Consider the following 23,899-nt stretch of genomic DNA (forward strand, 5'->3'; position numbering starts at 1 on the left):
TAGGGCACAATTTCTTAGATTTCTAAACATAGAACCTTGCCTTGTTTTAAAAATTAGAAAACACAGACGAAATTTTAAAGGAATATTTGATTATTTTGGACAAACAGAGAACCGAAACCCAGCACGTTAGGGCACGATTTCCCGAATTTCCAAACATCAAACATTGCCTTTCTTTTAGGAAATTTTTAAATAAACAATTGTAAAGCCAGCTCAAAACGCATTAGTTTGACTTGAAATAAAATGAAATAATTAATCTTAGAACAATAAGTTGAAAATTACAATGCTACACTTGTGAATAGGAAGCGAAATTATAAACATGGAACAACATACACGAATAATGTATCCTACTAATGAGTGAAAATTGTATAGATGTAAAAATAAAAAGAACAAATTTGCAAACATACAATAACAATGAGCTCACATCCAAACATTAATAATCTAAATAACAAAAATAGAAATATTGCTAATTAAAGAAACAGATCCAAATAAAACTATAGCAAGCTTTCAGACATAGATAAATAAAATTAAGAAAGTACCACAAAAGACTAATAGACAATATAAAACGATAATATATGAATCAACATGAAAACCAAAACTACACATAACATGCGAAACAATATGTAGACTAGGAGCCAATATGATACAAAACAATTTAAAAACTATATGAAAAAATTACAAATGGATAACACATGCTAAAATTTGAAATAATTTACATGCATAAAATAAAATAAAAAACTAATAATACCTAAAAATTATTAAAATACATGTTATAAAAAGAAGAAATTTGAATCAAATAATATGCAAGATATTTTAAAAGATGATACATCTGTTTGAGGTTGACAATATACATACAATAAAAAATAATTTAAATAATATATAAAATATGTAAGGTTTTTAAATAACAAAATGTATAATAAAATATGTTATTAGGGAATGAACTATATACATAATAGATTTAAAAAAACATATATATAAATAGATTTAGAATAAATTATATGTATAAAATAACATGGAATTAATAATGTATATAGAATAAAATCAAATTTATCATGGACTATATATGTATAATAATATATAAGAACATTTAAATGAAATAATATACAAAATTTTAAAATAATATGATATAAAAGGGAACTTTAAGATGATGATTTTATAAAGAACAAAGTAAAATTATCAAAGTAACTCAAAATATAAATAAAAAAGAAATTACAAAATGAATGTTAAATGAATTTAAAAAATATAATGAATTATACAAATTAAAAAGACTCAATTAAAATAAAATTAAACTAAAAGGGGTACTTAATAAACAAAATAAACCATTGAAATTAAAGCAAGGACTAAAGCGCAATTGGCGCGAATGTATAAGGATCAAAGTTGGAAATATTCCAGCTTCCAAAACGCAGTGTTTAACTATAGGCTAAATTAAAACTGCATACAAATCTCAGGAAAAAAATTAAAAAACGAAAGAAACAAAAAAGGACTCAATCAAATAACAACGCAAACAGGAAGGACTAATTGCGAAAATATCCCCTCTTAGCAGAAACACGTGGATCCTAGGGGCATTGAATCGGGTCGGGTCGGATGAGGCTTATACGACATCGTTTCAAGGCCACTGAATCATGCCTTAAACGGCGTCGTTTCGTGTCTATCGAAACCATTTTTTATTTTGGAAAAAACGGGGATTGACTTTTAAAACAAAATGTGGAGCCGCCACCAATCCTTTTATTTAGGTGTGATTGGATAACCTAATAAAACATTTTATTCCATTTACATCAAACTTGGCCTACGTGTATTTAAAAAAAACGGGTTCGGGAGCCGGTTACGTATGAGGAAGGGTTAGCACCCTCATTACACCCAAAAATTGGTACCAGATTGATTAAGTGTTGTCCTCATGTCTAATATTTTAGAAAGAATTTTTGAAATATGGTTCCTTTTAAAACATTTGAGTGGTTCAAGTTGGTCATCAAAATTCTTTCGTTTCAGAGGCATACGGCATCATATCCAGCACAATAGGTTATGATTCTTTATACCTTTGAAAACACGATTGATTTTTGACTACCAAAAGGTTATACTTTGAAAAATTACAAAAGGATGTCCAATGATTTAGCCCAACGAAGAATCGAAACCCAGCACGGTAGGGCACGATTCTTCGAATTTCCAAATATTAAACATTGCCTTATTTGAAAATTTTTAAATAAACCATTGTAAACTAGCTCAAAACGCATTAATTTTACTTGAAATAAAATGGAAGTATTGATTTTAAAAGTTAAAAATTATAATGCAACATTTGTAGACTAAAAGGAAAAAAAAATAAAAACATAGGATAATATACATGCATAGGGTACAATACTTAGTGATGAAGATAATATAACCCTATTTAGCCAATCAAATCAAACAATTAAATATAACAAATCTAAGAAAATGTAACCTACTTCCAAGCATGGATGGAGAATAATTGATATACAATATAAAAAAATAATGTACAACAATAATATATAACCTAATATAACATAATCAATAAAATATACAAAACAAAATGGAAATTAGAAACCAATATGGTATGAGACAATTTTAAAATAATGATGAATTGATGAGCGTATAATATATAATATATGGATTGATGAATTGATGAATTTGAAACAATTTGTAATAAACTAGGGATATATACGTAATTATTAAAATAAGTGCTACATAATGAAGATTTTCAAATCAAATAATATACAAAGTGCTAAAAATATTTGTTAAAATACATATAATAAAGGATAATTTAAATAATATATAAATATGAAAGGATGGCAAAAATACATAATAAAATATAAGCTTAGGAAAAACACATAATGAGTTTACAAAACGCATATCTATATAAATAGATTTAAAAGTAATCATTTGTAAAAATAACATGGAAATGCATACAAGATTAAATTAATTTTGTTATATATGAACAACTATATAAAAAGCATTTAAATGAGATACTATATAACATATTAAAATAATATGATATAAAGAAGAATTTTAAAGCAATAATTTCATAAACACAAAAATGAAGTTCCTAAATAACTTTACATATACATAAAAATATTAAATGAATTTTAAAATAATAAGTATTTTAAATAGAAACTCCATTAAAATAATATATATACGAATATACACAAAAATATTTAAATGAGACATTATATAAAATGTTAAAAATAATATGATAGAACCAACTTCAAAATAATTATACAAATAAAAACAAAGCAAAATTATTAAAATAGATTAACACATATATAAAAATATTAAATAAATTTTAAAATAATAAGTGTTTCAAATAGAAAGCTCAATTAAACTACTAGGTGTGCACAAGTATATATATATAAATATTTAAATAAAATTTTATATATAATGTTAAAATAATATAATATAAAAACTTCAAAACAATCATTCTTTTAGACAAAATAAAATTATTGAAGTAAGTTCAACACATAAAAAAAATAAATGAATCTCCTCAAAACAATGAATTATATAAATAGTAAACCTAATTAAAATAAATTTAAAATAAAAGGGATAATTTATAAATTTTTGAAACTGAACTGAGGACTAACACGCAATGCGCGCAAATGCCAAGGGACTAAAGTTGGAAATATTCCAGACCCCAAAACGCAGCACTTGATCGCTTGATTTCGTGATAAGTTTTAAATATTTATAATTAATCGTTCTTGAAACTAACTATTATCGTGATGTAGGCAAGTGTACCTATCGAACAGTAGTATAGTTTTAGCAAGACTGGATTGTCGAACCCAAAGGAATTAAAAGTACTTGTAATGACTGTCTTTTTATTATCTAGCCTAAAAAAAAAGAGATTTTTGTTTTAACTAACTAATTATCTAAACTAAGAATTCACAGAGAATGGAATTGGAGAATTGCTTTTGGGAAAATCGATTGAATTGAGACAATACCTAAGGAAAAATCCACCTAGACTGTACTTGTTATTCTGGCTCCGAATCGGATGATTTATTCATTTAACTTGTTCCATAGAGATCCCTAAGTTATGTTATTATCCCTATTCAAGATTAATAGCGTCTAATCCCTAGATTGAATAATTGAGACCTTTCTCTAATTAACAATCTAAGGTTGCATTAACTCGATCTATGGATCCCCTTATTAGGTTTCACCCTAATCCAGCAAAATCTTGTCACCCTATGTCTAGGCGCGCAATCAACTCCGCTTAATTATTACAAATGTACTCTTAGACAGGGTCTATTCCTCCTCTTAATAAGAGCTTATCTTGAATCAGTATCCAAGGATATCAAAACAAGAATTAAGAACACATAATTAAGAACAAGTTAAATATTTATCATACAATTTAGAAAATAATAACAAGATTCGTCTTAGGTTTTATTCCCCTTAGGTATTTAGGGGATTTAGTTCATAACTAAATAAGAAAACATCTCAGAATAATAAAGAATACAAAACATAAAGAAAACCCAAAACTCCTGAAGGGGAAATTGAGGAGAGATCTTCAGTCATGATGATGAATCCGGCTTTTGAGATGGATCAATTGGCTCTCTTAGAGTAATTCCTTACCCCCCTATTTTGTGTGTCCTTTTTCTTCCTCCTCTAGGGTGTATTTATAGGCTTTGGAATGCCTAAGAGCCCTCAAAATTAGCCTTTTCTAAATTGGACTCAACTTGGGCTCGGCAGCGACACGCCAGTGTGCGATTACTTTAGGCCGTGCTCGAGCCTGCCAAATTGACACGACCATGTGGTCTGCCCGTGTGAGGAGGTCCAGGCCGTGTTGATTTCGTACTTTGGCCTATTTTTTTCGTTTTTGGCCCGTTTCTCGTTCCTTTCGATACTCCTATGCTCTCCAAAGTATAAAACATGAAATTAAAGCATTAGGAGTATCGAATTCACCAATTCTAATGGAAAATCATCCATAAAATGCGTTAAACATGGGGTAAAAATATGTATAAATTACGGTTTATCAAATACCCCCACACTTAAGCATTTGCTTGTCCTCAAGCAAAATTCTCAACTCATAATCAAAATAAATTCTTCTCAATTTATAATTTCTATCGATAATATCTCAAAATAATCCATAGGTAATCATACATTGAGAATTCAACTAAAAGAACATAAAAGTTTCAAACATTCCAAGTTAAGTGTTTAATCATGCAAACAAAGGTGTCTCCCCTCATTTAAGTAATTACCTTTGATTCAGAATATCACAGAGTTTCACATCCTCACCAAAGATTCCCTCAAATCACTTGAGGTGTTTAAGGAAAATAAATGAAACACTCACTAATCAATAATGAAAAGTCATTACCATAGGCTTGCATGAAAATCAAATCTCCGCCACTATAATTTAAGATGATACATCAATCAAAAGGTCTTTAGAGGGTTGTAATGAGGCTTGGTTAGGGGGTGTGGTCACAAGCTGAAAGAAAGGGTTAGAATCGAGATTGAATTGAAAAATTGCCTAACTAGAAAAAGGGTTAATCATCACTTACGTACAACAGGGCTTCTTCTCAAAATATGGAATTACTAATATGTATACATTTTTTTAAGAACAAGTTAAATTACAAAGTAGAATAAAACATAGCTAAGCAACTATTTCAATTTAAATCTTGACAAAAAATAGGGCTCAAATTAATTTAGGGGATTTCAACAATAATGGGTTAAAGGTTAATATTAAGGGTAATACAAGAAATGGCTTGTTTGGCTCAAGGGGGTTTACTAGGGGTTAATCGTGGAGATAGGCTTTTCATGGCATGAGTGGGTTAATCCTAAGTGCCTTAATCATTTTTACATATCAAATCAAATGGTGTGGTCTTGACATGCATAATCAAGCAAGTTCTAGAATAACAGTTCGATACTGACGCACTCAAAACAATAATAAAAGTGAGCATGAAAGAATTAATGGATGCTCAAAAGGCTAAAAAAATCTCAAAAAAATTATGGCTTTTTGATGTTTAAAACTTGTGAATTCCAACTCAAAGTAATACCTAAATTTTGGGGAAACAACCTAAGATTTAAATTCTTAAAAAATCAACTTATCATGCTTGATTCTCTAATGTCTTGAGATTTAAACAATCAATGCATAAATGCCTATGTTTTAATTCAAGCTATATCAATCAAAATCATAAATCAATCAAAATTTATCCTAAATAAGATATGAAAGCTTTTTAAGAGAACAAGACAATCATTCAAGGATTTTTCTGATAGGGAAATAAATACCCCCCACACTTAAGATGTACATTGCCCTCAATGTACAAAGATAGATATTAGAGTATAAAAATAAGATAGGGAGAAGTGAAACTTCCTGTATGATGAATTCCTCGAACTGGAGTTTTGGAGAGTAATCGGTTCAAGAGTGGAGGAGGATACTCCGGCGGTCGTAGAGGTTCATTAGTCCACAGGTCCTGCGCCAAAAGAATATTAGTGGTAGCTATGGTCGTGGTCGAGCAGGACATGGCAGTCGTAGAGAACCTTTCCCGGTGGAGTTTGTAGTTCCTATGCGATGATTAGCTTAAAAGCTTTATATAACTGTGATAAAATCAAGAACTTTTTAGGGGATATTAGGAAGAATAATTACTTATAAAGAAATAACTGAAATTGATAATTAAAAATAAAATTCTAAAATCTAATAAAAATAAAAAGTAGTTTTAATAAAAATTAAAAACATAAAATAATAAATAAATGTTTTAAACATCTTCATCGCTGGATGGTTCGCGAGGTGGGACTGGCGATGAGATGTAAAGGTGTTGACAAATCTGCTGTAGAGTAGCATCAATGTTATCAAATCGTTGAAAACACTGCTGCTCAAATTGAGTGAGGCGCTCAGAGATGTTAGCATATGAAGCCGCCGCATAAACTGGACGAAAGGGTGGTGGTGGCTAGGATGGTGGGTCCTCGTGCTGTAGAGGGACGTCATCAGGAATGTCCTCGTAGGCCTCCTCCTCAGTAGATAGGGTGAGACGATATTGAGGAAGGTAGGTTACTCGGTGCCTCTCGATCATTCTCATGCTAAGCATGCTCGAAATGCCTTGTGGAGACATCTGGCCAATGAGGGTCAAGGACGATTCTTGGGCCGCGGTGTCGAGGAGTCCGAAGTGTCAAGCCAATCGCGTTACATACCCTTCCTATGTCGCTCTGTCTAGTGCTAAATCGCTAGGGCGATGAAATAGGCAAGGTCGATGATGTGCCCGTGCGACATACACCATAAGAAGCAGGTGTCGTGAGTGTTGACAATGTCAGTGCTCTCTCGCCTTCCTGTAATTGTGTGAGCCAAAATGGCGTGTAGGTACCTCAGGGATGATGGGAGAACTGATGCCTTGGAGCGGCTAGGATTGTAGGAGGCTGGGCTAGGGGCCAAAGTTTGCCAGCACTTCGAGGGAGAAAAATGTATGTGGTGAGTGAGAGCATGTAGTTCATTTTCCTCCTTGAACTCTTCCGTATATAAGCCCAGTGCAGCACCGAACTCTGGGACGCTTAGTTTGCGGACTAACCCACCTAGGCGAAACTGGACCATACCGGGACCATCGTAATTCATCATTATGGTCTAAAGATGGAACGTTGAGCATAGTTCCATCGTGAGCTCGAGGTATGTTGGTTCGATGATCCCAAAGAATAGCTCCCAAAGGTCGGTGGTTAGGAAGGCCCGAATCGCATCAGTCATCTGAACTTGTTCTACGATAGCCCAGTCGATGCAGAGGCCCGCAATTAAAGGTCGGGCCCAAAGTATTTGGAAAAGCTCTTCTTGGGGCCCTCGGGTGAACTGCAGAAGAGGGTGACGAATTTTCGTGGTTGGACTCGCGGAAGATGACGCTCCCTTCCTCTTCTTCGAGGCAGGTACGATAGTTTTATTTCCTCGTAAAGATGACATTATAAGCCTGTAATATAAAGAATAATAATAGGTAAAGGAAAAGTAAAAAGTCATGAATTTGAACTAACTATTTCAGCCAGAACTACTAATACAAAGCAAATTCAACCAAAATAACCATGAGAATGAGAATAGTAATGTAATGGGTATGAGGTTTTCCTAATCTCGATTTAACACGAAATGTATGATAACTAACCTAAAAATGCAAATTAAATGATAGAATAATGGGCAAAATGAAAAATATTTCAAAAGATATGAATATTATGTTGATAATAAGCACTAGAAATAAGTAAAATAGAAGTGAAAGGAGTAAACAAATGCTAGGGGAGAGAGATTGAGCATCAAAAATGGAGTGGGAAGCGGCGCACGGGCGTGGTAGGGAGTGCGTGCGGACTTGCAGCGGCTAGGGTTAGGGTTTTTGAATGGGGAAGAAAGTGAATAGTGCAGGGTATTTATAGATTTTAGAGTACATGGCCAGGTAACACACCCGTGTTCCCCAATTTTAGCCCGTGTGATTCGCGAATTTTGAATTTGGGCACGTCTAACATTAAGTACACGCCCGTGTTCCTTGAGCCTGTGGTTGCACACGGCTGTTTCGAACGACCGTGTCTAGCTTCGTTCGCTTCTCTCACACCCGTGTATGCAAGGTCTATGCCCGTGTTAAATTAACTGGTTCGACCACGGGTATTAGACACGAGCATGTCGAAATCCCGTGATAGTTTCTCAATTTTAACCATGGGTCTTCCACACGGGCATGTCTCACCCCCGTGTTGTTCTGGCAGGTTCAACCACGGGCACGTCGCACGGCCGTGGCGTTTTATCGTAGCCCATGTTGGGGAAATATTTTGCCCTGTTTTCACACGGCCCTAAGTACGCCCGTGTGCTTGGCCGTGTCTTTGTGGAAACGCCTGTATTCAAGATTTCTATTAGTAAGTTAGGTGTTAAATACTAAAATTTAAAGAAATTAATATTGTTAGTGCTCGGGTTGCCTCCCGAAAAATGCTTATTTATAGTCTAAGCTCGATTACCTCTCCATTGAATGATCATGGTGGTTTGAGGAGTTTATACTCCTCATTCCTGTTATTAATCTCATTAAAATAAGGTTTTAAACGGGTATTGTTTACCTTAAAAGTGCCGAACTTGGGATGACTCAACGCGACCTTACCGAATGGGAAAATGCTGAGTATCGTAAGAGGGATTTCTTCATTAGATGTGGTAGCGACAATGTAGGGATCTGTGGCATCTAATAAGACTATATCTCCAACCTTAAGTTGATTTGGAAAGGGGTTGAGCTTGTTCTATTGAAGATTCAGTTTGTCAGGTGTTCTCGGTTTATGCATCCGCCATTCATCTAGCTCCTCGATTTTTAGCTTTCGATCTTCATGAATGGGTCCTTTACTATTACTTGCGAATGACTCATGCACTACCTCCAGACTTGTTTCGTGCAAAGTAGGTTGTACCATATTGTCAGTTTTAGAGGAATGGGTTAAACGATCACCCTCAATTTCTGATGTGTTGTCAAAATTGAGAGCTTGAAGAGTGATTGTTTCGTCTCCCACACGGAGTGTGAGTTCACCTGTGCCAACATCAATAATTGTTTTAGAAGTTGCTAAAAAGGGCCTTCCCAGAATTAAAGGAGTGTTGCTATCCTCCTCTATGTTTAGAACAATGAAATCAACGGGAAATATAAATTTATCAATTTTAACTAGTGTAAATGCCCAAATTTGACCGGGCCCAATAAATAACAGTCCATTGTTTTTACAAAACCCATTAACAGCCCAAAATACAAAAAGAAACCCTAAGCCCATGGCCCAAAACTTAAACAAATTTTCGGATGGAAAACCCTAGCCCCTAGCCTTTGCGCCGCAAGCTCCTCACGTGGTGTCAGCACCTCCTCCGCTGCAATATCGCCGATCCTACAAAAAAAAGGACAAAGAAAGAATACCAAAACGATACGCAACAACAGAGAGAAACAGTAACAAAGGACAAAAATGCATAAACAGTAGCATACCTTTTGTATCTGGATATAAAAACCATGAAATCAATTGTAAATGGGGGGTTCTTTTCGAATAAAAAAGATAGGGTATTACACAAACATTTTCAATAGCAAAAAACTCATATTCATAGTTAAAAAAGGTGATTTTTCTTTTCTTTTCTTTTATTTTCATTTTCATTTTTCTTGAACAAACTCATCTTGAATACGAAACAAAAAAATGGAAGAAAAGGGTTTAGAAGACAAACCTTCGCTCTTCGTCACTGGAAACGGCTGAGATAGCAACTTCCGATGAAAAGTGGTCGAAAGAACCGAAGGGTCACTTGCCTATCTTGGCGATTTTTCACCTTTTTTTTTTTCAAAAAATAATCCTAGATTAGGTTTCTAGAAGGCAAGAGGAAGAAAAAGGGGATTTTTTGGATTCTCCGGCCACCGTGGAGGCAGTGCCGTCGCTGGTGACCGGTGGTCGGCACGGTAGACGACCGGTAGTCCAATGGCCGAAGTTGGGCCAGACATAAAAGGGGTTGAGAGAGTTTTTAAACTTTTTTTGTTTTGAAGGTTGGAAAATGAAATTTTTTGTACTTTTTTTTGCTTTTATAAGTGCACAAAATGGCGCCGTTTTGGTGTCAATATGCATAGGCCAAAACGACGCCGTTTAGGCAATGACCCGTGCGACCCAACCCACAAGCAAGGAGGATCCGCGTGTTTCTTTTTTTTCGATTTATTTACGCGCGTAGTCCCCCACTTTTGAATCGCACCTCAATTTAGTCCGTCTTTTACTTTTTCTCCTTATAGATTTGGCTATCAAATGTGTCATGTGTTTCAATTTAGTCACTGACTCGCTGAGCAGGGACACGTGTCCAGATGATTGGTTTATTTCCTCTTTTGACCCTCGCTTGTTTTCGCGCCTTCTATTTTAGTCCCTAGCAGTTTCTATTATTTACGATTTATCCCCTTTAACCTTAATTGGTTTCGATTCGGTCCTTATTTGTTATTTTTATTACAATCTAGGCTCTAAATTTCATTTTAGATTTCGATTTAGCCGTTTATTCGTTTAATCTCAACCTTTTATGAATTGTTATAAATTGTTTATTTGTTCATTCATATATCCGTCCATTTATCTATTTCTTTGTACTTTTATTTTGTATTTAAATTTGTATCACCATTTATTCCGTCATTTAGCATATCTTATTATCATTATTATTATTGTTGTCATTATTTGATTCATTTATATATCTATTTACTATCCTTTTTATATATGTATATTAAAAGAATTAAATTATTTATGTTTTTGCTACATATATTATTATTATTATTATTATTATTATTATTGAACATATCATATATTTTATATCATTATCAAAATATTTTACATATGTTATTTCTTTTAAACTATTATATGTATTTTAAAATTTCTTATATATTGTTTGGTTATCTTGGTTTATATGTTAATCATTTCAAAAGCTTTTTATTGTCATTTATTTTAAACTTCCTATAAACTACTTATTTTCTTTTATTTATTATTATTATTATTATATTATTATTATTGCTATCATCATATTATTAAGTTAATTAATCTTATATTGATTCCGTCATATTATATTTTTTTCTTTTGTATTTATCTACATTATTATTACTATTATTATTGTATTTATTTTTGAACATATCATGCATTTTAAATTATTATCAATTTTAAATATTTTATATATATTATTTCTTTTAAATCATCATACATAGTATTTATTTTAAGATTCTTATATGTATCTTTGTATTTTAAATTATTACATATATACATATATTTTTATTTAAATGTTTTTTATACATCATTTTACCTCAAATTTCTCTTTTCACATTATTCATTCTAAATATTTTACACGTCATTTGAGTTAAACCATTTTATATCTTATCTATTTTAAATTTTTATATGTTATTTAGTTACTATTTTATATGAAGACTATCTTAAATTCTTTTTATTATTTATCGTAAACCTTTTATTATTATTAATTTTAAGACTTCATATGTTACTTATTTTAAACTTGTATATATATTTTATTTAAATTATTTTTGTAAAACATTTATTTTAAATTTCCTTCTTTCACATTATTTATTCTAACTTTATTCATTTTCATTTGAAAGTTTGTTTTGTTTTATTTACTTTAATTTGAGTTGTTGCTCATTAATTATATTCTTTAGTTTTCATTAATGTTTGATTAAAATGTCTGTTTTCCGAAATAGGATTATTATTGTGTATTTCAAAATTGTATGGCCATATTATTATCTTTATCATCCATTTGTATAATGTTGCATTCACATATCATTTCATGCATGTAAGTTATGTTTTATGTCTTACTTTTGCATCATGATTCAAATGCCCACTTTTGCTTGATATCGATTATCTTTTACCCTAAACAAACTAAACGAACACATTCTTTGAGCCAATTTTATAATCGCTTACTTGAAAACTTCGCAAATAAAGCAATATTTCGTGATTTAGGAAATTCGAGGAATCGTGCCCTAACTTACTAGGTTTCGATTTGTCTTGTTTAATCTAAATAACTGAATATCCTTTTAAAATTTAAATACGTTTTTTTAAATCAAAAGGCAAGCTTGTTTTCGGGGGTTTAAACTGTTGTGTCCTAACGTAATGGATGTGACATTTAATTACTTCGAGATAAGAAGGTCTTTAGCATCCGCTTCGATTTATTCAAATATTTTTGTAAAACGAACATTCATAAAAAGGGATCGTAAAAATTTGAAACAAGGCAATATTTCGTGTTTGGAAATTTCGAGAAATCATGCCCTACGTCTGGGTTTTGATTTATCGTTTGACCGAACAACCAAATATCCTTTTTAAAAGTTCAATGCATGAGTTTTGTAAATCATGAGATGATTTTGGTATCGAAGTTTCGAAATATCGTGTCCTACGTACTGGATGTGATATTTTATTTCTTTGGAACAAGGAAATCTTAATATCCACCTCGAGTTATTCAAACATTCATAAAAGGGGATCATATTTCAAAATTTATCTTAAATCTTTTCAATTTTCGACATTAAGACATTATTTAATCAATTAGGTACCAATTTTGGGCGTTACGAGGGTGCTAATCCTTCCTCGTACGTAACCGACTCCCGAACCTGTTTTCTCAAATTTCGTAGACCAAAATTGTTGTTTTAGTAAACTAAAATCTTTTATTTAAATGACCAAACTTCTTGGTGATCCGATCACACCTAAACAAAAAATGATTGGTGGCGACTCCCAATCTTCGTTTTTGCTTTCAAAACCAAAGTCGATTCCCTTTTTTTAAAAAAAATGATTTTGACAACTAGCATATCTTCAATAATACCCCTAGGGAATCTTATAGTTTTATCTACTAGTTGAATGCTCATCCTAGTCTGTTTGGGTTTCCCGAGACCTTGTTGCTTAAACATTTTGTAAGGCATGACGTTGATACTAGCCCCTAAGTCAGCTAATGCATTATTAACATCTAAACTACCAATTAAGTAAGGAATCGTAAAACTCCCTGGATCTTTTAGTTTGTTCGGTAGCTTATTTTGCAGAATAGCTGAGCACACTGTGTTTAGCTCTACATGCATCGCTTCGTCCAACTTCCGCTTATTTGCTAAAAGGTCCTTTAAAAATTTCATTACGTTTGGCATCTGCGATAGCGCTTCAATAAACGGTAAGTTAATGTGTAATTTTTTTAAGAGTTTAAGGAATTTACCAAATTGTTCATCTGAGCGGTCTTTCCTTGTCACGTTGGGGTATGACACACAAGGTTTATATTCGACATGAACTGTTTTATTTTTATTGTAATCTACCTCACCTTAACCTTTGCTTACCACAGTTTCTTGTCTCGGTTCTGGATCAGGCCCAACAAATCCTTCTTCATTTTGAACATTAATCGTGTTGAGTTGTTCCCTTGGGTTAGGTTCAGTATTACTAGGCAAGCTACCTTGTGGTAGTTCGGAGATTAGTTTAGAAAGCTGGCCTATCTGAGTTTCGAGCCCTTGGATTGACGTTTGTTGATTTTTAAGTGCCGTTTCAGTGTTCTGAAAATGGGTTTCTGACACCGATATAAACTTTGAGAGCATCTCTTCAAGGTTCGGTTTCTTTTCCTATTGATAGGGTGGCTGTTGGCAGCCCAGAGGTGGTCGCTGATTTCCTTGGCCTCCCCATGAAAAATTTGGGTGGTTCCTCCAACCTTCATTATAAGTGTTACTGTATGGATTGTTTTGAGGTCGAGGATTATTACCCATGTAATTTAATTGCTCGTTATCCATGTTGTGGCCATAAGGTTGGTATTCTGAATGGCTTGTTCCACCTCCACTTGCTTCGTATTGCATTACTGGGTGAACCTATGAAGAACTAAGAAAACCATCAATTTTCTTATTCAAGAGTTCTACTTGATTAGAGAGCATGGTGACCGAATCGATATTATAAACACCGGTTGTTTTCATTGGCTTTGTCCTCATGACTTGCCACTGATAATTATTCAATGACATCTCCTCGATGAACTCATACGCATCTTCAGGTGTTTTATTATTGATGGTTCCGCCAGCAGCCGCGTCAACCATTTATCGAGTCGAAGGATTCAGGCCATTATGGAACGTTTGAACTTGGAGCCAAAGCGGTAACCCATGCATCGTAAAGTGTTTCTAAATCCATCTGCACAAAATAAGAGATATCACTACGTAATTTAGCCGTCTTAGCAGGTAGAAAATATTTTCAGTAAAAAATTTTATGTCATTTGTTCCCAAGTAGTAATTGACCCTCATGGTAATGAGTTCAACCACTGTTTAGCTTTGTTCCTCAATAAGAAAGGGAATAACCAAAGACGAATGGCATCGTCAGAAATGCCATTAATTTTAAATGTATCGCATAGTTCCAAAAAGTTTGCTAAGTGAGCTTTGGGATCTTCATCCTACAAACCATCAAACTGAAAAAACTGTTGTATCATTTGAATTGTGTTAGGTTTCAGTTCAAAAGTATTTGCAGCTGCAGCAGGTCTAACTTTACTTGATTCAGTTCTTGTTAAAGAGGGTTTAGCATAATCATACATAGTGCATGGCGCAGGATTTTGATTAGCCGTAATTGCAGGAGGTAGCTGATTGTCTTGGTTTTTAGCCATCTCTTCGGTTGGGGGTTGAGTATCTTCTTCTTGCTCGTTCTCTGTGTATCTTATGCTTCACCTTATTTCTTTTTAATTTCTGCGAACTGTGCGATCGATTTCTTCAACAAAAAGTAGTGGTACTAACGGGTTTCTTCTAGTCATAAACTACAAAAACCTGCCAGAATAAGGAAAAAAGAAAATTAGTTATTTAGAATAAAATTAAAAATAAAATTAGATTGCAAGAAAAATAAATGGCTAAAGTAATAAAAATTGAGTGTTCCTAATATTTTAGTTCCCCAGCAACGGCGCCAAAAACTTGATCGCGTGATTTCGTGATAGGTTTTAAATATTTATAATTAATCATTCTTGAAACTAACTATTTTCACGATGTAGGCAAATGTACCTATTGAACAGTAGTATAGTTTTAGCAAGACCAGATTGTCGAACCCAAAGGAACTAAAATTACTACTAATGACTGTCTTTTTATTATTTAGCCTAAAAATAAAGAGATTTTTGTTTTAACTAACTAATTATCTAAACTAAGAATTTACAGAGAATGGAATTAGGGAATTTCTTTTGGGAAAATCAATTTAATTGAGACAATACCTAAGGAAAAATCCACCTAGACTGTACTTGTTATTCTGGCTCCGAACCGGATGATTTATTCATTTAACTTGTTCCGTAGAGATCCTTAAGTTATGTTATTATCCCTATTCAAGACTAATAACGTCTAATCCCTAGATTGAATAATTGAGACCTTTCTCTAATTAACACTCTAGGGTTGCATTAACTCGATCTATGGATCCCCTTATTAGGTTTCACCCTAATCCAGCAAAATCTTGTCACCCTATGTCTAGGCGCGCAATCAACTCCGATTAATTATTACAAATGTACTCTTAGACAGGGTCTATTCCTCCTCTGAATAAGAGCTTATCTTGAATCAGTATCCTGGGATATCAAAACAAGAATTAAGAACACATAATTAAGAACAAGTTAAATATTTATCATACAATTTAGAAAATAATAACAAGATTCGTCTTAGGTTTCATTCCCCTTAGGTATTTAGGGGATTTAGTTCATAACTAAATAAGAAAACATCTCAGAATAATAAAGAATACAAAATATAAAGAAAACCCAAAACTCCTGAAGGGGAAATTGAGGAGAGATCTTCAGCCTTGATGATGAATCCGGCTTCTGAGATGGATCAATCGGCACTCTTAGAGTAATTCCTTACCCCCTATTCTATGCATCCTTTTTCTTCCTCCTTTAGGGTGTATTTATAAGCTTTGGAATTCCTAAGAGACCTATAAATTAGCCTTTTCCGAATTGAACTCAACTTGGGCTCGACAAGGACACGCCCGTGTGACACGCCCTTGTGTGATTACTTCAGGCCGTGCTCAAGCCTGCCAAATTGACACGACCGTGTGGTCTACCCGTGTGAGGAAGTCCAAACCGTGTTGTTTTCGTACTTTGGCCCATTTTCTCCGTTTTTGGCCCGTTTCTCGTTCCTTTCGATCTCCTATGCTCTCCAAAGTATAAAAAATGAAATTAAAGCATTAGGAGCACCGAATTCACCAATTCTAATGGAAAATCATACATAAAATGCATTAAACATGGGGTAAAAATATGTATAAATTACGGTTTATCAGCACTGTAGCGCGGACCAAAATTCAAACATACTCAAATTACAGGGCCAAAATTCCAAAATGAAGTAAAATAAATAATACGTGACTGAATGCCCATGTGAAAGAGGACATATCGTGCAATTATCCCCTCTCCGCAAAAACGCGCAGATCCTAGAGGCAGAGGATCGGATTGGCTCGAGTTTAATCAATACGACGCCATTTTTAGAGCCACTGAATCAGGCTCAAAACGGCACCGTAGTCAGTCCTTTATGAGGGCTAAAATCTGGCTATTCAGCCACACTAACCCTAGTTTCCCCTTTTTTCAGCAGACCTAGGCCTAATCAATTGGCCCCTGACTCCATCGCAACCAACAACAGGTGTGTTCGCCCTTTGAAAACAATTTTACAGCCTCAAGATTCCTCCTTAGCCTTCGATTTCGACGAAGCAAAGAGGAGTCAATGGTATTTTCGCAAGGTAATACCTCACCTCTCAATAGCATATTCGCAAGGTAAGACCTCACCTCTCTCTTCTCTTTTATTTTTTTTTTAAAAAATAGCGAACGATTAAAAAAAACAAAATGAAATGCTTCAATAGAAAATTAAAGCGTCTACGAAATAAATAAAAAATCACCTTAAAAATTTGCTTTCAAAATGCTCTTTTTCTGATATTCAGTGTGCGTAAATTTTACAAGGTACTGGTAATGGCTTTTTATAGCCTGGAAAAATGCGAATTTAGGAAATAAATAAAAATCTATTTCTTTTTTTCTTTTGCTATTTTCCATTCTATTTTGCTGCTTCTCGTGTGTTCTTTTGCAGTAGTGGCCGTACGGAGAAGAAGACCCAGGTGACGTGGAGGCCGTACATAGGGATCCCTCCTGGGAAGCCGACCCTCTGGGTGCTATTCCAACATATTCCAGAAGCTTCTGGCGTTCTCAGGCTGCTGAACTTCTTGGGCCATTTGAGGTCGGGTCTAAGGTTTTAATGGTTGGGTCGGATTTATGTAATTGGGTCAGGTTTCAAACTAAGAGTTTAGTTTATTTGGGCTAGGTTGGAGATGTGGGTTTATTTGGGCTGGTACAATTTTAGTATTTGGATTTTGAAAGTTGTAAGTGGACTTTTTGGGCTATTTTAATCTTGGACTTTATTTGTCTTTTATTTTAATTTATTTGGGTTTATTTGTCTAACTTATTTATTTATTGTAAATAAATTAAATGGGCCTGGGAAAAATGGGTTAACTACAGTGTCATCTATAAAAAGAAAAAAATAATCCTAAAAAACTTAAACATTTCAGCAAAGAAAAGGGAAAAAATGGAAAACCCTAAATGTTTTCTCTCATTCGGTCCGTCGTCCAACCACCATTCCACCACTATAATCGGTGGATGATGGCATGCAGTGGCTCCCCCCGTTTAGAACCTAGCCCCAAGGGTTGCCGATTTCAGCCCTAGAATCCCATCTCAAGCTTCGATTTCGACGAAGGAGATAAGGACTCCGATGGCTCGTCCGCGAAGGTAAGCCTTCTCCTTTTCATTTTCTTATACTAAAACTGCATGCAAAATCCAGAAAGAAAACAGATTGAAAAGAAAGAATGTATAAAGCATTTGAAAATCACCTTTTGATAATTTTTGGTTGCTTTTTAATTCAATATGTGTAAAAAATTACAGTTCTCCTCTCTTTGGCTTTATAGCTGAACCAAAATAAATAAAAAATACAAGCTTTTTTTGCTACTTCTTTGTGCTATTGTGGTTGTTTGTTTTCTCTGCAGGTACGGCGTTTGCTGGCATCGTACAGAGGTACGGAGAGGCTACGTGGGGAGGTGGTCGTGGCTGTGGGCGCATGGAGGCTGGGGCTTGGCTGCGGCGCAATGGGGAGAAACCTTAGGGTTTCTGTTAGTGTTTTAATTTTGGGCCATTTGGGCCTTGTATTTCTAGGCTAGGTTTTAGGTTTGGGTCACATTTGTTGTTGGGCTATGGACTATTGTAATTTGGGTTATAACTTGGGCCCTGGACTGTTTATTTATTGTTTTAATCTGGGGCAAAATTGGCCTATTACAATTATAACTGAAATGTTGCAAGATGGAACATTCGTGATAGCTAAAGTTCTTTCACATCTCTAGTGTATTGGTAAAAAAGAAAGACGTCACTTGGCGTTTGTATGTGGACTATCGACAGCTTAATAAGATAACCGTGAAGGACAAATTTTTAATTTCACTGGTTGAATAGCTACTTGATGAATTAGCTACAACTGAGTTTTTCTCTGAACTTGATTTAAGATCCGGGTACCATCAGATTCGAATGGCTACAGAGGATTTTCATAAGATGGCATTTTGTGCTCATCATGGGTATTACGAGTTAATTGTCATGCTTTTGGGGCTAACAAATTCCCCTTCGAGGTTTCAGAGTCTTATGAACAATATATTTTGACCATACTTGAAGTTTGTCTTTGTTTTCTTTGATGATATATTGGGGTACTCGGTTGATGGGATCTCACTTATACAACACTTGCAATTAGTGTTCGAGCTTCTTGTGCAACACCAATCAAATGTCAAGCGAAGAAAATGCAACTTTGGTGCTTCTAAGGTTGAATATTTAGGACATTCGATTAGTAAGGGTACAATATCCATGGATTCTTAAAAGGAGCAAAGTGTGCAATATTTTCCAATTTCGAACACTGTCAAAGAATTGCGAGGCTTTTTGGGTCTCACGGGTTACTATAGGAAGTTTGTGAAAGGATACGGAGAGGGTGGAACCTTGACCGTTTCCCTGACTCCACCTACATTCACTATGTGATACCAACTACAACCATTCTCACCTTATATGCTCAAGAAGACTTTACTAATGTGCTGTGTTGAAAGCTTTAGCATTTTTCACTTTTGAATATTTTCTAAGCTCATACTTTTGCCATCATTCAACGCTCCTTCAAGTGGTCTCTTTGGGTGCATATATATATTTCACTGTGCTAAGTATTATAATATAGGAAAAGAAATTAGACCCTGTATCTGTATATATAAATTCAAAAAAGAAAAAGCTGGTTTGTAGTTGGGTGCCACTGCCAAACCAAAAGATGAGTGGTTTTAGCTTCAATGGATTCATTATCCTGTGCCAAGTAAAATAGGGAGTGAAGTTGTTTGCAGGTGGTATTCCACTCATATTGAATCACTAATTTGGGCTTTTGGACAGGACTGGAAGCTGAATATTCTACTCTTATTCACTAATTATTGTATGTGGCTAAGCACTGTTACTACCACCATGTTTAAAAGTGGCTGCTAACAGAAAATATTTGTTTATTTACAAAGGGCAAACACAGAGTTGAGATGGCCGAGTTGGTCTAAGGCGCCAGATTAAGGTTCTGGTCCGAAAGGGCGTGGGTTCAAATCCCACTCTCAACATTTTACTTCTGGCTCAATTTTGTATTTTTTGGTTTTTTCAGGACTTTGAATAATAAAACATCACTTATTCAAATTTAACAGAAATTGTTTAGTAGTGTAATTAATTTGATTTTATTTTTTAACTCAAACAAATTAGGACTAAATTTTCGAAAATAAAAATAGAGGAATATAAATTCCAAAAGTTCAAAGAATATGGCTGGAGACAGAATTAAACCTTTTTCTTTCAACTGGAAATACCAAATATTAGTGTTGGAGATTTTTTTTTCCTCTTCAATCGAAATATCAAAGTTGAGTTTTTTGACTCTGTGTTTTTTCCCCAGAAACAAAGTAAAGAAAATCTCAAAAGATACTTCTAAATTCAATATACTTGGAATATTCAGTAAATTTTAATAATTTAACTTAAAATAATTTAGAGAAGAATTGATATATGATTTATATGCAATAAGACTTGGACTTAACACTCAAGATTTCAGTACCAACTTTTGTCAACACAATCAAAGTTTGAATGACAAATCTTTAAGAATACATGAGATGATTTATTTTTCTTTGTATATACCAATTTTATTTAGTCTATTAAATGCGAAAAAATATAAGTAGATGTAATTTATAATTCTTTAATGTTTATAGTAATATTTTATAGTAAATTTTAGTAATAAAATTTTAGAGATGGATTTTAGTAATACAATTTTAGTTTATTTGCAAATTAGCTCTTAAATTATATCCCAATTTCCAAATTAGTATTTAAAGTAATTTTTTCCCACTTTTATCTTCTATATATATTTTCAAGGTCAAGTAAATCATCTTCTATTCTCTTGAGCAACCAACTATACTATTTGCTGAGAATTGCCCTCTAAAACTTACACAACAACTCTAGCTTATGCAATGGTAGCATTAAAATAAAAAAATAAAAAAGTTAATGTAAACCTTGAAATTTTGTAACCTAGAAAAAGAATTTAAAAACAAAAAGTAATTGGTAAAAAACTAAGCATAACTAATTAGTTATAAATTAAAAATTATCTAATTGGCTATGAAAAGAACATTTTGAAAGTTAAATTGATTCATTAAAATTGTAAAATATAACCATTAAAAATTAAAACATAACTAAAAACACCACCCTATTTATTCCAAATAACCAAAGAGGACATGGATAGATATAATATTTTATTCATGATTCTATTGATAATATATTTATGCAATGTCTTAATATAAATATATATCAAAATACAACACCAAGAAACATAATCTTGATAACATGAACTTTCATATCCTATCTCAATTCTTTCTTAAAATTTATTACCAACTCAAGAAATATCAATTTACAATCTTTCATCCGTGTACGTTCTCTTATAGTAAAAGATAATGAAAATTATGGCAACATTCCATATGAAGAATTACATAAATTAAAAACCAAACTTGACATAAAGAAGTTGTTAACAAATACCAAACAATTTTATAAACTAAATAGCTCTAATGATTCAACTTTGGGCATAGTGAGCGATTGCCCTTTAACCACGTTGATTTCCTACTCAACCACTCAAACTTTGAATTCAAGTGTCAAATGTCGACTTCTAACATGTTGAGACAACATCATTTCAAAACGAACTCTTTTTCTAACCCAAGGATGCTTACATATGTACAAAGAAACATCTATCAAAATGCAACTGTTGGAAGGTAATAAAGAGGATTTTGAAATATTTATTGATTAATTAAAATGTAATAGTAGAAAAGGAAAAATGAAAACATTGAATCAATGATAAAAATATAACAATAATTTCTATACTTATTAAAAGAATGAATAAAAATATATATCATTCTTTACTTGAATTATGTTATAATTTCAAATCAATTTTGTTTGAAATAGACATTCATTGTGGCTAAAATCTCCATTTAATTTACCCTTAGCATTTTAAACTAAAGGAAATGATGACATCCACTAAAAGATTAATATAATCATTTCATTGAATAGTTAAAATCCTTTAAACCCAACGCAAACTGCAAAGCAATCTTTATATATAATTTACCAATCCATCGTCTAAACTTCATTCTAATTATTTAATATTTAAAATATATACATTATCTTTGATAACTTTTAATAAACAACTTTTAATGTCAAACCAGCCTAATCCTACCCAAATTCAACTTAAATAGTTTTAAAATGTTTTATTTTAAAATATTCTAAAAATTATATGAAATATATCAAGTTTGATCAATATGTTACTATTGAAACCTTTTTTGAAAATCGACTTTTATTTTTTAAAAAACAAAAACGGGAGTCTCACAAATCATTTTTATTAGGTGTGATCGAATCACCTTATAATTTGATTATTTTAATAAAAGTTTAGATTTTCTAAAATGATGATTTTCGGTTTACAAAATCTAGGAAATGGATTAGGGAGTCGATTACGCACGAGGAAGGATTAGCGCCCTCATAACGCCAAAAATTGGTACCTAGTTGATTAATTGATGTCTTAATGTCGAGAATAGAAATTTTGAGGAGAATTTAAAACACAATCCCACTTTGCATAATGTTATCTTTAATTAAAATCACTTAAATAAATTAAATTTTATAAAAAAAAGGGTCTTATTTCAAGTTAATCGAGAAGGAAATATCATATCCCATAAATTAGGACACGATCCCTCAAATTCTTGAAAATCAGAATAATCGCGATTTGATTGCTACATAAATCTTCTTTTTTGTTATTTTAAATAGATTATTCGATTACTTTGGTTCTAGGGAGATGCCATACTTCGTAAGTTAAGAACACGACTTTCTCAAATCCCAACAATAATGAACATTGCCTCGATTTTAAATATTTTTCATACATTAGATAAAATGAATGTAACTTTTAAAACAATATTCCTTTTAGTTTATTTGAGCATAATATAAAGATAAATAAATAAATTTTAGCAAGATGGCATGACGATATTGCAAAATGAAATACATAATGGCGAGTAGGAAACGATGATATTAACATGGTAGATGAATAAATAAGTGAATAAATAAAATAAAAAGGAAAAATGCTATGCTAACAAGTAATAATAATGCAAATATAATGAAAATAAAAATACTAATTTGTGGTAATAACAGCTGTATTGCGTCATGATTATTACTATAATATTAATTTAAAGGATAATAATAATAATAATAATAATAATAATAATAATAATAAAAAGGGATAAAATAAAATGCATAATAATAAAGAAAATAAATAACAAAGATTTTAAAAAAATAAAAGATAGGGTGAATAAAGAAGCAACGTTTAATAAATGAGGGATTAAATCAAAACTTAAATGACATTTAAGGAATACATTGCAAAAAAGGGACATAAATAAATTGGTAAATGAAGAAAAAAGAAATAAGAGGTTAAATAAAAAATATAACAAAATTAACGGTATAAATCATAAATAAAAGGACATAAAAGGACTAGATTAAAATAGGATGAAATATATAGGGACTTAAAAGGCAAATTCCCCCCCCAAATTCACACGTGTCCTTCCCTTAATGGGTCCACAATAATCGAGGGATAAAATTGCACAAAAACAAAATAAATGGGCAAAATTAAAAGCAAAAAATTAAGCAGTAGAATGAAATTGAAAAATAGCGAAAAAGCGGAAGGACCAAAGAATAAATTAGACCCTCCCTTGTCAAAAACACGCGAATCCTACGTGGTTCGAGTCAGGTCTTGGGTCATGCCTCAAAACGAAGTCGTTTTGGGGCTTATGAACACTGACCAAAACAACATCGTTTAGCCCCGCCTATATAAGCCAATTTAAAAAAAAATCATTCTTTTTAGTTTAAAAAAAAAACTTTGAGAGTGTCTTTTTCTTTCTCTTGGTTTTTCACATCCAGTCCTAGTGCCGACGAGTCTCTGTCGTGGCCACCGGTCATCGATGACGGAGACGGCCGCCTCCAGTGGCCGGAGAC

At 32.9% G+C, this 23,899-nt stretch overlaps 1 non-coding gene across 1 annotated transcript; it reads left to right on the forward strand.

The window, feature by feature from the left end:
* Positions 1-19,893: 19,893 nt before the first annotated feature.
* Positions 19,894-19,974, forward strand: TRNAL-AAG (transfer RNA leucine (anticodon AAG)). Its single transcript has one exon. It is a non-coding gene; the product is annotated as a tRNA-Leu (tRNA).
* The last annotated feature ends 3,925 nt before the right edge of the window (positions 19,975-23,899 follow it).

This window comes from Gossypium arboreum, chromosome 9, assembly GCF_025698485.1.
Source record: "Gossypium arboreum isolate Shixiya-1 chromosome 9, ASM2569848v2, whole genome shotgun sequence".
In the NCBI taxonomy this organism is placed as follows: domain Eukaryota; kingdom Viridiplantae; phylum Streptophyta; class Magnoliopsida; order Malvales; family Malvaceae; genus Gossypium; species Gossypium arboreum.